Here is a 13195-nt window from a genome sequence, read left to right on the forward strand (position 1 = left end):
GTTGAGCAGACAGTTCGTAGCGCCTTGGTTCATCTGGGCGGTGTTGCTCAATAGTAGCACGTATCTTCGTCCGCAGACGTTGCTCACACCTGTCACCTATGGCCCCTGGTGCATTAGTTGCTTGGCTCCATTTTGCCGTGCATGGTACACTTCAACTATGGCGGCACGCGAGCGGTTTACTAGTTTAGGTGCTCCAGAAGTGCTTTCACCCGTGGCCTGAGAGTCAATGATTAGGCCCTTCCGGATTTTCCCGCACTCCAACAAGGAATGCAGTGTGTTATCCGCGCCCTCCCAACACGCTGTATGTATCCTCCACCGCTAGTGATGCAATCTGCCATCGACAACTGCAGGTTGCCCAACGCGATCAGTTACGTTAAGGCGACAACCGCCTGTGTAGAACAGCATTTTTTACAGAATCCATCACGTCCAGGGCTGAAGGCAGAGATTCAGTTGGTACTTTCACAGCTTTAGTTGTGTGGTGTCACCGCCAGACACCACACTTGCTAGGTGGTAGACTTTTAAATCGGCCGCGGTCCGGTAGTATACGTCGGACCCGCGTGTCGCCACTGTCAGTGATAGCAGACAGAGCGCCACCATACGGCAGGTCTAGAGAGACTTACTGGCACTCGCCCCAGTTGTACAGCCGACTTTGCAAGGAAAGGTTCACTGACAAATACGCTCTCATTTGCCGAGACGATAGTTAGCATAGCCTTCAGCTAAATTTGCTACGACCTAGCAAGGCTCCGTATTCAATTGATATTTATTATATGAAGCATGTATCATCAAGAGCGATGTTCTACAATTATGGATTCAAGTTAAGTATTCCAGAAGCTACGTACTTTTCTTTATAGCATTCATTACGTATCCTGTTTCAGACCCCACGCCAGCCTGCGTGAGTTTAAACGCGTGCTTTCGGCTTCCTCTCATTTTGTCTAGGCTGTCTTGTCTAGACACAAGAAGTTGCAAGTAGGTCGTAACGTCGTGCAGAATTCCATTGAAGGGAGATGACTATGTCCGGTGACGAAAGTTGGCGGGGGGGGGGGGGGGGGGGGAGGAACGGCACTCGAGGAAAATGTTATGTTTCACATGCACGCGCAGGCAGCAGGTAGCGTAAACTTCAGCAATACATAAGTTACTTAATTTTAGCACATCGAGGAGATAATGCCCAAGGTAAGAAAATACTTGAATGAAATGAAGAATACAACAACATTCTGCGTTATATTGGAGGTGCTATTGTGGGCTTTCACACACATACCTGTATGATATGGAATGGTATTCCACACATTTTGCTTTCTTAAATAGCCTCTGAATGACACATGTATAATTGCAAGAGCACTTTCTGTAAGTTATTCTGGGGAATAAGCACATTGAAATACAAATGCTGACCACAATATCGCTCATTACCGTCTCAAGGTAACGCAGCTTTTCGTTGAACAGTACAATGTAATGAAATGTGTGTGAAATCTTACAGGACTTGACTGCTAAGGTCATCAGTCCCTAAGCTTACACACTACTTAACTTAAATTACCCTAGGCAAAACACACACACACACACACACACACACACACACACACACACACACACACACCCGAGGGAGGACTCGAACCTCCGCCGGTACCTAGAACAGTACAGCTGACCTTTCCGACAGAAAACTGAAGATCTCCTGACTTTCTCTTTTCCCCTTCGTTCGCGGAGACGGGAAACTCAACGTGTGTCACGAGCAGGCAGTGTGTCTGACACCTGTCACAGCGCTGGAGCTCCCGGTCGACCCCTGTTATTGCTGAGGAAGGAGGAAAAAAAAAATCTCGCCCCCTCCTGCCGCAGAAGCATCGCGCAATGTTACTGAGCCAGTTGTAACATTTGGCATCAAATAATCTCTACGGATCTTTTATAGATAACACAATGAAACTACTCATCATCTTCATACTCCTTCAATAAACATACTACCTCAATCGTCTTTCTGATAAGGAAACAAATGTCTTAATGTTTTGGTTACCTAGAGTAACGTGGAATCTGAAACAACTGCAGGAAACCCAGTGACACGTACTTTGGGAAAACTGAAAGCCCAAACATAACGAAGATATTAAAGTGGAAACCACAAAAAAAATGTGAAAGACTTCATTTGTAGATTGATACGCTCAGCCAGAAAGATCTTAACTCCACAAACGGCAAGCGAAACGGAGCTTTGCTGGTATGTTTCGAGAAGACAATGAACTTTGCTACTTACGGGAAATTAATTTTTGGACTTCAACTTAAAATGTCCACAAAATATATTGGCCCAAAAGTATTTCGTAATACTGAAGTCCTCAGAAATGAGTGATCAATAAATGTTCAACGATTTCTATGAATCTATCGTAGCGAAGGGTTTGAGAAATGTTTGTTTACAAATTCTGACAGTAAAACAACGGAAGGATACACTGAGGCTAAATTTGGTTGTCGGTGTTCGTAGTACTCAGAGGTAAAGTTGTCATCCTCGACAGTATTCCCATACGCAACAAGTCGCTATTGTTAATCACACACCTAAAAACCAAATATACAAGATAATCAGCATCTGACACTTCACTCCTTTTCTCTTTCGTCAGGGTTCGGCATAAACACTCGTTGAGTGCGTGAACGTCTTTAGAATAAGTGACTGTGATAGAGTAAGGGTCCACTCCTTACCCCAGAGCCCAACAGTGTTTAATCTGTGAACAAATGTGTATTTCTGTGAAAATAGTTCAGCATTAAAAACCCGAGTCTCCACAGTTCGCATCATGCCAACGTTTACACAGTTGTGAAGATACCGCATCTCGTCTGTGAAACTGAAATAACTCTAAACACAGCAATATCCAATTTTAACTAGCTGGTTCCTTGCGACTTTATTCTTACTACTATGTCAAGAAATTGGCCAATATTAAGACCACTCATCCGATTTCGGTTCTAAGTTTGGGACTATTTAGGATGACAATCAAGTCTAACCATCCTCTGTAGTTTTGTGACAAGCTTAGCAAAATATTACCCAAGGTTGCAAGAATTTACAGTGGTCGCAAGCTGGTGAACCAACAAGTTACATCTCTGCTCGTGGTATTTACCTTAGCTGTGATGAGCTGTCACGTGCATGGTTGTTCTCGTCCTCTGAAATTCCTATAAAAGCTAATCAAAAAGTTTGCTGAGTTTATCAGCAAAAACTATTGTATTTCTCATGAGACCACAGAACATCCACTCATACCTAGGCTTGGAATATGGCGATAAGCACGCGCATGGCTGGAGCAGCCTGCATGTTACAATGATCTCTCAGTTCTCGCAAGAACAAATAGCTAACTGGCTGGTTCGTTTCTCCGCAGTTTGAGCTAGATATTACCTGTAGCGTCGTTTACCTCCATGTCAGCCGCAGTGAGTGCCGTGTCCACACAAATTTCTCCTCTGCGTCGTACAGAGCGTTATGCACTCCATTCTGCACTTGACGCCAGTGCACAGGAGAGTCCTCGAAATTTCGGTCTTGTCTTTCTCGTAGCAAAACACTACCCCACCTGAGTCCACGTCACTGCTTTTTCCGATCAATAGCAGCATTCCTCTTTTTTTGTGGAAACACTCCCTACCAACCTCAAAGGCTTTACAATTACACTGAGTTGAAATCTCGACACTTTAGTCCTTCCTAGTGCGTTCCGCCAATTGGACATTAGGTGCCTAATCCAGACGCCTAAATGTTACAGTTGAACAGTGGGTTGTATGCTCATGCTGTACATATGTGTCACTGGTTTGTTCGTATTTATTTAGAAATTCCGAAACGCAATTTCCTAAAGCTTCTTTTTATCCCATTCCAGTGGCCTGTTACTTGCTCCTGCACGAGTCACCCGCCGCCCGTTACTTCACTCTCGCCGTAGGACGCCTCCTAAGTCCTTTCCATTGTATTGCATATGGTGCGCCCTTCACACCTGCTTCCAAACGAAACGTTTCCTCTAGCTGCCTGTTTCACCTCTTGCTCATTGACATGCAGTATATAGGATTGTTGTGTTAATACTGTAAATTGTCATCCCTTTGCATTACATACTTGTAGGCAAATCTGCTCATTTTCACTGAAATACCATATGTGTCACTTTTACCTTCCCATTCTTTGTATAAAAACTCGCATGTAAGGTGCGAAATTGACTTTCATTTGCTCTGTCGCCTTACAAGCATTTAATTTAATGTAAGCATTGAACTTGTATTTACAGCTATGTAGTTTAGATGACTGTACTCTGTGCATGTCTGTACATAAAGATCACATTTGGAAGTTCTTTGGTGTGACGTCATAAGCGAGTGACTGCATGTGGGATCGCTCTCCAAGTTTTTATATATTTTTAGGTTTCAGATACATATTTTAACGGTTTTTGTGATAATATTTACTATATAAGTGACTTATTAGTGGTTTCTTCATTCACCTCTGCCTTTCTTGTGTTGTGACCTGATATTCGTGTGTGTTTCGTATTGAGCAACGTAACCTCATGCATGTGTTTACATTCCGCGCTGACCAGTTGCAGCAGTAGCGGCCCATCGAAAGCAAAGTACTAATTAATTGTTTGTGTACAGTGGTTTATTTAGGAACTATAGTAGTCTTCAACCAGAGGTTTTTGTGTTTTTCTGGTGAAATAATTTCAGAAGAACCTTTTGGGAACGGTTTTCAGCATCGTTACTGTGTCATTAGACGTTTGATTCTCTTTCTGTATTAGTCTTTCGTTATATTCACATTTGTTGTTGATTAATACTGTTAATAATAGTAGTTACTCCCCTTGTAAAGTAAGTTTGTGATTATTGTTGTCAGGTTTTTAACATCATCTTACTGTAGTAGCGGAACTTACGGTAAAATTTTACTTTCTCTGAGTGAAAAGTGTGGGCTTTGCCGTAAGTTCGTCAGTAGTGGATTGCGGTGAGAGACTTGTTCGAAGTATTTTCATTGCGGGGAATGCAGTGGGGAAGCCAGTGGGCATTCTGGTGAGATCCTCTCCTGGAACTGCAGGTTATGTAGCAAGAGTAAGTTGATAGAGGAGCAGGAGCGTAAGATCTGTGCCCTTCATGTGCAGTTGAAAAACGCACACGAGGAGCTAGATAGGATGAAGAGGGAGAAGGGGGTTGGGGAATGGGAGCTGGCTGTTGGCAAGATATCTGATAGGAGAAGGAGATTTTCAGATAGTTTGAAAGTTGGTCATATCTATCGCAATCACCAATAGTAAGGGTCTAGTGGAGAGGAACCTGTAGTAGCTGTAGATGCAGGAAGTATGCAGCAGACCTCAGTAGTTACGGTGGCTATAACAGTTGCAAAGTCGAAGAGGAAGGAGGTGGTTCTCCAGTTACGTAGTTCTCATTGCAGAGGTGTTGGCCAGCAATTGCAGGAAGTGCTGGGGAGTGAGTACCAGGTCACCAGCATTGTGAAACCTAATGCAGGATTGGCTCAGGTGACTAGTAAAATCCCTACATAACCCTTCTATGTTAACAAAGAGGATCAGGTAGTGATTGTGAGTGGGGCTGGTAATAGTATTGATAGGGATCGGGAGTATGACATCGATAGTGACCTGGAAAAGGTAGCCACTCAGATTGGCAACACGAATGTGCATTTCGTGAAACTGTTCCAGCGTCACGATCGTACTCATCTTAATACAGCGGTTAGGCGTAATAACATGAGACTTGGGGGTGCGCTGATGACCGACTCCACCGACACCATTGAAATATGACCCATGCCTTCTATCAGCTGGACGGGTTTCTCTAGACATGGCCTGGACCTCAAAAGGTATGGGAAGGGGAGGTTGGCAAAGCTTACAGGTGACAGCATAGGTGGGGTTGGTGGGATCACTCATTGGAAAATTCCTGCAGTAGTGGGTGTTAGAGCTGCACCTTTTATTTAGATAGAAGTCAGCTGATAGGTATTCCTGCTTCAGGGAAGTCTCTCTAACAAGGATCCACTTTCGACAAAGCTTAGGTATCTGATGAAATGTACTATATCCCTCATTACTCTAAGTATACAAGGTATTAGAGATAAAGTTAGTGAACTACTTACAGATGTTGACTCTGAAATTATTGGTATATCTGAACACTTCTTAAATAAGGAGATAATTCAGAGGCTTCCTTTACCAGGATACTGGTTGGCTGGAAGCTTTCGAGGAGCTCTATGCGGTGTGGGGGAGTAGCCATCTATGTGAAAAAGGGCATCCCATTTGAGTCAATTGATGTTTCAAAGTACTGCACTAAAAAGTTGTTTCAATGTTGTGCAGGTGTGGTTAAATTTAATGGAGCTTAACTTCTAACTGTGATTATTTATAGATTCCCAGCACAACATTTTTGCCAAAGCTAGAGGAGGTTCTTGGTTCACTTATAGGAAATACAAAAAGTTCTTTATGTATAGTGACTTCAATATTAATTGTGTAAGGAAGAGGATGCTGGTAGACATTCTTAATTCATATAATCTTATGCAAACCGTATTCTTTCCAACTAGAGTGCAAGGGAACAGTAGAACAACCATAGAAAACATTTTTGTTCATTCCTCATTACTAGAAGGGCATACTGTTAGCAAAAAGGTGAATGGCTTTTCTGATCATAATGCACACATTTTAACTCAGATTTTTGGTCTGCAACACATGTTAACTATAGTTAACTGTTTAGGAAAGCTGACCCAGTTGCTGTAGACATATTTGTACACCTTATCAAGGAACAAGAGTGGCAAGATGTTTATAGCGCTGATACAGTAGACGATAAATATAATGCTTTTCTCATGACTTTCCTCGTGCTCTTTGAAAGTTGCTTTCCGTTAGAACGTTCAAAGCATGGTACTAGCACAAGCAAGCAGCCTGGGTGGTTGATTCGAGGGATAAGAATATCTTGTAGAACAAAAGGGCAATTGTATCAAAACGTTAGAAACAGTCAAAATCTAAATCCAGTAGCTCATTACAAACGGTATTGTAAGGTGCTTAAAAAAACTTATTAGCACAGCAAGAAGTATGCGGTATGCAGATACAATAGCTAAGTCTCAGTATAAATTAAAACCATATGGTCAGCCGTAAGGGAAGTGGCCGGTCTGCAGACAGGTCGAGGCTATAGAGTCAGTATATAGTGGGAATGTTCGTGTTACTGATGAGTCACATATATGTACAGCATTTAATAATCACTTTCTGAATACAGCAGGTGAACAAAATAGACATTTAGTCCCAACAGGGAATCATATAGCGCTCTCAGAAAAAAGTATTCCGAGACTGTTACCTGAAATGCTCCTCCATGATACTGACAAGATGGAGAATGAGTTAATAATCAAGTCATTAAAGACCTAAAACTCTCATGCATTTGACGCAGTATCTAGCAGAACACTGAAGTATAGTTCTATGTATATTAGCTCAGTACTTATCCATATCTGTAACTTTTCCTTTAGGGTTGGTCGGTTTCCTGACCGATTAAAGCACTCGGTAGTGAAGCCACTTCATAAAAAGAGACACAGGGAAAATGTTGACAATTTTAGACCTATTTCTATGCCTTTGGTGTTTGCTAAAGTTATCGAGAAGGATGTATTTATAAGGTTGTACATATAAGGTTACTGGAGCACCGAAATTCACATAATTTGCTGTCAAATGTTCAGTTGGGTTTTAGAAATGGTTTAACAACAGAAAATGCTATGTTCTCTTTTCTCTGTGAGGTTTAGGACGGATTAAATTAAAGGTTGCGAACGCTAGGTGTTTTTTTTGATATAACGAATGCTTTTGACTGTGTTGACCACAAAATATTACTGCAGAAGTTGGACCATTATGGAGTAAGGGGAGTAGTTTACAATTGGTTCGCCTTTTACTTTAAGAACAGAAAACAGAATGTAATTCTCCGCAATATTGGGAGTGGTAGAGATGTTCCGTCCAAATGGGGCACTGTTAAGTGGTTCGTTCCCCAAGGGTCAGTGCTGGGGCCACTGCTGTTTCTTATTTATACAAATGATATGCCTTCTATTATTACAGGTGATTCAAAAATATTTCTGTTTGCTGATGACACCAGCTTGGTAGTGAAGGATCTTGTGTGTAATACTGAAACAGTGTCAAATAATGTAGTTCATGAAATACGTTCGTGGCTTGTGGAAAATAATTTGATACAAAATCACAGTAAGACTCAGTTTGTACAGTTTCTAACTGACAATTGAAGAAGAACCGATATTCTGATCAGACGAACTGTTCCGTCTCGCTTATAATATGCCCATTCTAAGTTCCTAGGCGTTTGGATAGATAGTAAGCTGTTGTGGAAAGCCCATGTTCAGTATCTTGTTCTGAAACCAAATGCTGCTTTATTTACCATTAGAACAGTATCTGAAATAAGTGACACTTCAACACGAAAGGTAGTCTACTTCGCATATTTTCATACGCTTATGTCGTATAGTATTATTTTTTCGGGTAATTCTTCGGATTCAAAAAGGGTATTTTTGGCTCAAAAATGGGCTGTTCGAGCTATATTTTGTGTAAGTTCGAGAACCTCTTGTCTACCCCTACTCAATAGTCTGGGAATTCTGACATTGCCCTCACAGTAAATATTTTCTTTAATGTCTTTTATTGTTAGCAATATTAGCCTATTCCCAAGAGTTCGCAGCTTTCACTCAGTTGATACTAGGCAGAAATCCAATCCGCATGTGGAATACACTTCCTTGACTCCCGTGCAGAAAGTAGTGCAGTATTCTGCTGCATCCCTTTTCAATAAGCTACCACAAGAACTCAAAAGTCTTAGCAGTACCCCAAACTCTTTTAAGTCTAAACTGAAGAGTTTCCTCATGGATCACTCCTTGTATTCTGTCGAAGAGCTCCCGGAAGAGCTAAAAAATTAAGCAAATTTCTGTGTTACATTGTTGATTTTCTTTATTTAAATTTACGACTTGTCACCTGAATGTTTTTTTATATTTCATTTTATATCATTTATCTGTTTCTAATATCGTGTTATAATTTCATGTATTGACTCGTTCCATGACCATGGAGACTTCTCCTTAATTTGGTCCCACGGAATAATAAATAAATAAATAAGTAAATAAATTAAATTAATATTTACTTAAAGTATGCAACTTTGTTTCATTATTAACATTGCGATAACTAACAAATCAATAATAATTTTTAGAATGGCCAGTAAAATTTTAATGGACGCAATCAATCGACTAGATTATGTTTACTTGTCGTGTAACTTCGGAAAAACTCACCTACACAATTAAAAACCCTAAACGTGTTCCCACCCAATAGTATTCATAAAAGCTGTGACAGTAACATAATAAATTCTGTTGAGAGCGTAGTACTACAGAAATTACGGTGACAAAATTCGAATAACAGATGCCAATTCGTGTAAAGAGAATCATCTGTAAATCTGGTAATTTCCTAAAATTCTATTCTCTGCGATTATATTTATTGAGGGGACAAGTAACAACAACTGCTTTTGTTTCTGAAACACAGATTTTGAGTATCCTAATTATTCTTGATCAAAGTAGACATTAATCAATGAATTCATGAAAGATAATATGTGAAATAGTGTCAGTAATATAATGTACTGTGGAAAGCGAATACTAAAGACGTCTTTTCCACTTATACCTGAAAAGAATATCAAGAGTTCAGGCGATTCAGCGTTCTGCATTGTTACTGTTGTGCTTATTGATAATGAGGAAATCGACGTATTCCGAGATGGAGACTGGCATTACTGGCGAAAAGGTATATATGTTTCAACAAAACACAACAACGAGCTAAAAGAAAACTAATACAGTGATACACTCTACGTGAAGACGCTCAGAAATGACAGTAAGAAATAGATGGGCTATTCGGAAATTAACTTCCGATCGCTCGCGCAGATGTGTTTGGGCAGTGGATCTAGTAAGCCCGCCGATGGCGCCTCGTCGCTCCCCACAGTTCTGAGCGCAGAGTGAGCACGTAGAGACGCCTAGAAAATAGTGTCTCCCACCAAGTACAAGGACCTACAGAGAAATTTTGCCGAAAGATATGCAGGCCATGTAACGTTAGTCATGCGTTTCCTTCTTCAAGACAATTTTCAGCCGCATTCTGCAGAGGAAATACAGATGCTCTTGCATCCTTTTCGATGGGAAGTGTTTGACAACCACTGTACAGCCAATTATTAGCTCCCTCTGCGTTTCATCTCTGCTCACTTGAACCGCTGGCTATGAAGACAACATTGTGGAAGAGACAACGAGGTGTAGACTACCGTCGAGAATTGGCGGAAACGATGGCGGGTGCCTTTCAGGTCCAGGGTAATGGAAAGTTCGACATACGTCGTTGCGGGGGAAAACGTAGATACGTATGTGGAAGTTGTAGCTAACTGTTGGAAACAGCACATTTTTTTATTTTCACATTGGTTTCCATTTCGCGGCCGATCGGAGCTTAATTTTTGAACACCCCTTGTACATTGAAGTGAAATGATGTAGAAAAGAATATCTGGAATAAAGTAACAGAAAGGGAAGCGGAAACAAGTCACTCATTCTCTCTGTCATGGAATTTTAGTGTTCCTATTAAGTTCGTCTGTGCAGCTTTTCTCTGCATGCATAAGATCATTTTTTCCACGCATGGGAGGATACAGACCTCCATGGGAAGATGAATTTGTCCGTCTTCATTCTCGTCTTGACTGAAACTGGTAGTGAGCACAACATAATGTACTTACATCTATCACAAACATTGACAATCTCTCATTTTGGACGAGTTTTGATGTAGAAACAAATGCCTGCAAGATGACAAATTGAGGTGGAAGCTTCTGTTTTCACCTGCCTTCCCAGGCTGCTATAGGAAGGCTAATTCTATTTTCGACGCCAGCTCCGGTGGCGATGCTCTGTCCAACGCCGAGGACGCACGCCTTGAGACGCACCAGTGTGTGTGGTGATACAGCGTCGAACCAGAACCCTTAGGTGGGACGCAGTCTTCAATTTCCTTTCGCCAGAAATTTTCCATTGCTTTCAACTGTTGAAATTTTGGATTTCTTCTCCTCTCCTGACCGGCTTGTATTTGTAATAGATATTTGCTCCACTCTATCATCGGTCAGTGCACGGCCACAACGTTTGGTCGCTCTCTGAAAGTGGTGAACTTAGATTTCGAATCATTGTGTGGATTAAGAAACTATGGCCCCGCAATTACAAGAAGTCCCTTGCTGACAAATGATAGGTATGTTAATAGTAAGTGCGTAGGTTGATCGTACTAGTGGGCAATCTTCCGTTATGTAATTCAGAGAGTAAACAACGCACCCACAAAATGGAAATTCAAAAAAGACTCACGATGAGCCCCGTAAGGCCCGCCGAATAGCTACTTCAAAAGCACACAACGAACTCCTTTATCACTATTTTTAGTTTTATTCGTGATCTGAATTTCATTACTTTATATTGTAGTTAAATATAGCAGCCGGCCGTGGTGGCCGAACGGTTCTAGGCGCTTCAGTCCGGAACCGCGTGACTGCTACCGCCTCAGGTTCGCATCCTGCCTTGGGCATGGATGGATGTGTGTGATGTCTTTAGATTGGTTAGATATAAGTAGTTCTAAGTCCTAGGGGACTGAGCACTACGGGACTTGACCTGAGATCTTATCAGAGCCATTTGACTTTAAATATCGCCACCTGTAACAAATTTAGAGTTACGGGACCGTTCAGGCAAAATAATTTCAAATTTATTATCGAGCTCGATATACATTTTCTCCCCACATCCAGTCTTTAAACGCTCACAGTTAGCAACGTAATACCTCATTTACTTAAAGCTCATTACTCTTTTTAACCAAATTAGAATTGCTTGCGTTACTTAGCTTCTTAGTAGAACCTCCATTTATATTGATGAAAAAGATTAAAGTTTAATAACTTTGAAATATATATATTACTGTGTTGGATGAACGTAAATTTTAAATTTTTTGTTGATAGAAATAATAAACCACGGGAGAGAGAAGCAATGTAATATTTGTAATAAATGTTTTAAAACGTCTTTAACTATAGAACATTATAGAAGTTTATGAGATGAAACAGAAAGCCTTGGTTTTCTCTTTTCTATGACTGAATTATTCTTGTCCATTGACTTTACAAACACAAAGATAAAGAATTGACTAACACAAAATTAAAAATAATGAATACGCTTTTATGTAAAAGTTTCGCGTTCTCTAACAAAAAATTTGTTACTTGCCTTTTCTTGCATTCATTGTTATATCAGTACCGAAACGTACACAATAATCTTCTCTTCTAAAGAAAAAATTCATACCACATTCCTTATGATACTGTGCCTTAAGAATATTAATTCTCTTCAACCACTCTTTTATCATACTGATACTTAAAAGGAAAGAGAGAAACGCGTAGCATCGCCGTCCGCCACTAACTCTGCAATCCCCATGTATACTTCTGCTTGACGGATGTCCTGTTTACAGTGTCTCTCAAACACCTATCGTTAATGTAGTTTCATAACTAAGAGGGTACTGACATTTAGATTTTATAGCCAATATGGAGCAACGGAATGAAGTACTTAGACACATTCCTCTAAACGAACGAATATCTGTTGCGAACAGGATGGTCACGTTTCGTCCCATATAAGATGGAAGTCCCCTGACGATGGAGAGGTTTACTGTTAACGATCGCAAGTAGGCAGTACTACAAGTCAGTTGCAGAACACGTGGTTGTATGCGAGTCGAACGCACTGTCACGTGACTTATGCATCCTAACCGAATATAGGAAAAAAGGATCAAATGACCAACGCTAACCTGTTCCTCCAATTAGAATGCATCATCAGTCTGCCATTAAATTGTACCTCATTACAGCTCCATCTCAATCCATTACCCGTCCACTCTCTGTTATCCTTCAACGCAGATGTAAGTATGTTTAGAGTCAGAAGGTTCTCAGTTTCCCTGGAAAACGTCAATTCGCGTGTGTCACTGTTACCTCAATAGACATAGACTTCGACTATAGATACTAGTAGACTGGCTTTGCTGTGCAGAAGCTATAGGGCTGGTTGGCTCCAACATAAACCACGTGACTGTTGGCAAAACGTGGCGGGATTTCAAATCAGCAGTCTGCCATCCTATGTTTGGCAGTCAATTGAGAAATGTGGAGAAAACACGATACAAACGCTTACAACAAATATTACTTTTTTATTTGAAAAACTGGCTCTGAGCACTATGGGACTTACCTAATGAGGTCATCAGTCCCCTAGAACTTAGAACTACTTAAACCTAACTAACCTAAGGACATCACACACATCCATGCCCGAGGCAGGATTCGAACCTGC

Source organism: Schistocerca serialis, chromosome 1, assembly GCF_023864345.2.
Source record: "Schistocerca serialis cubense isolate TAMUIC-IGC-003099 chromosome 1, iqSchSeri2.2, whole genome shotgun sequence".
Classification (NCBI taxonomy): domain Eukaryota; kingdom Metazoa; phylum Arthropoda; class Insecta; order Orthoptera; family Acrididae; genus Schistocerca; species Schistocerca serialis.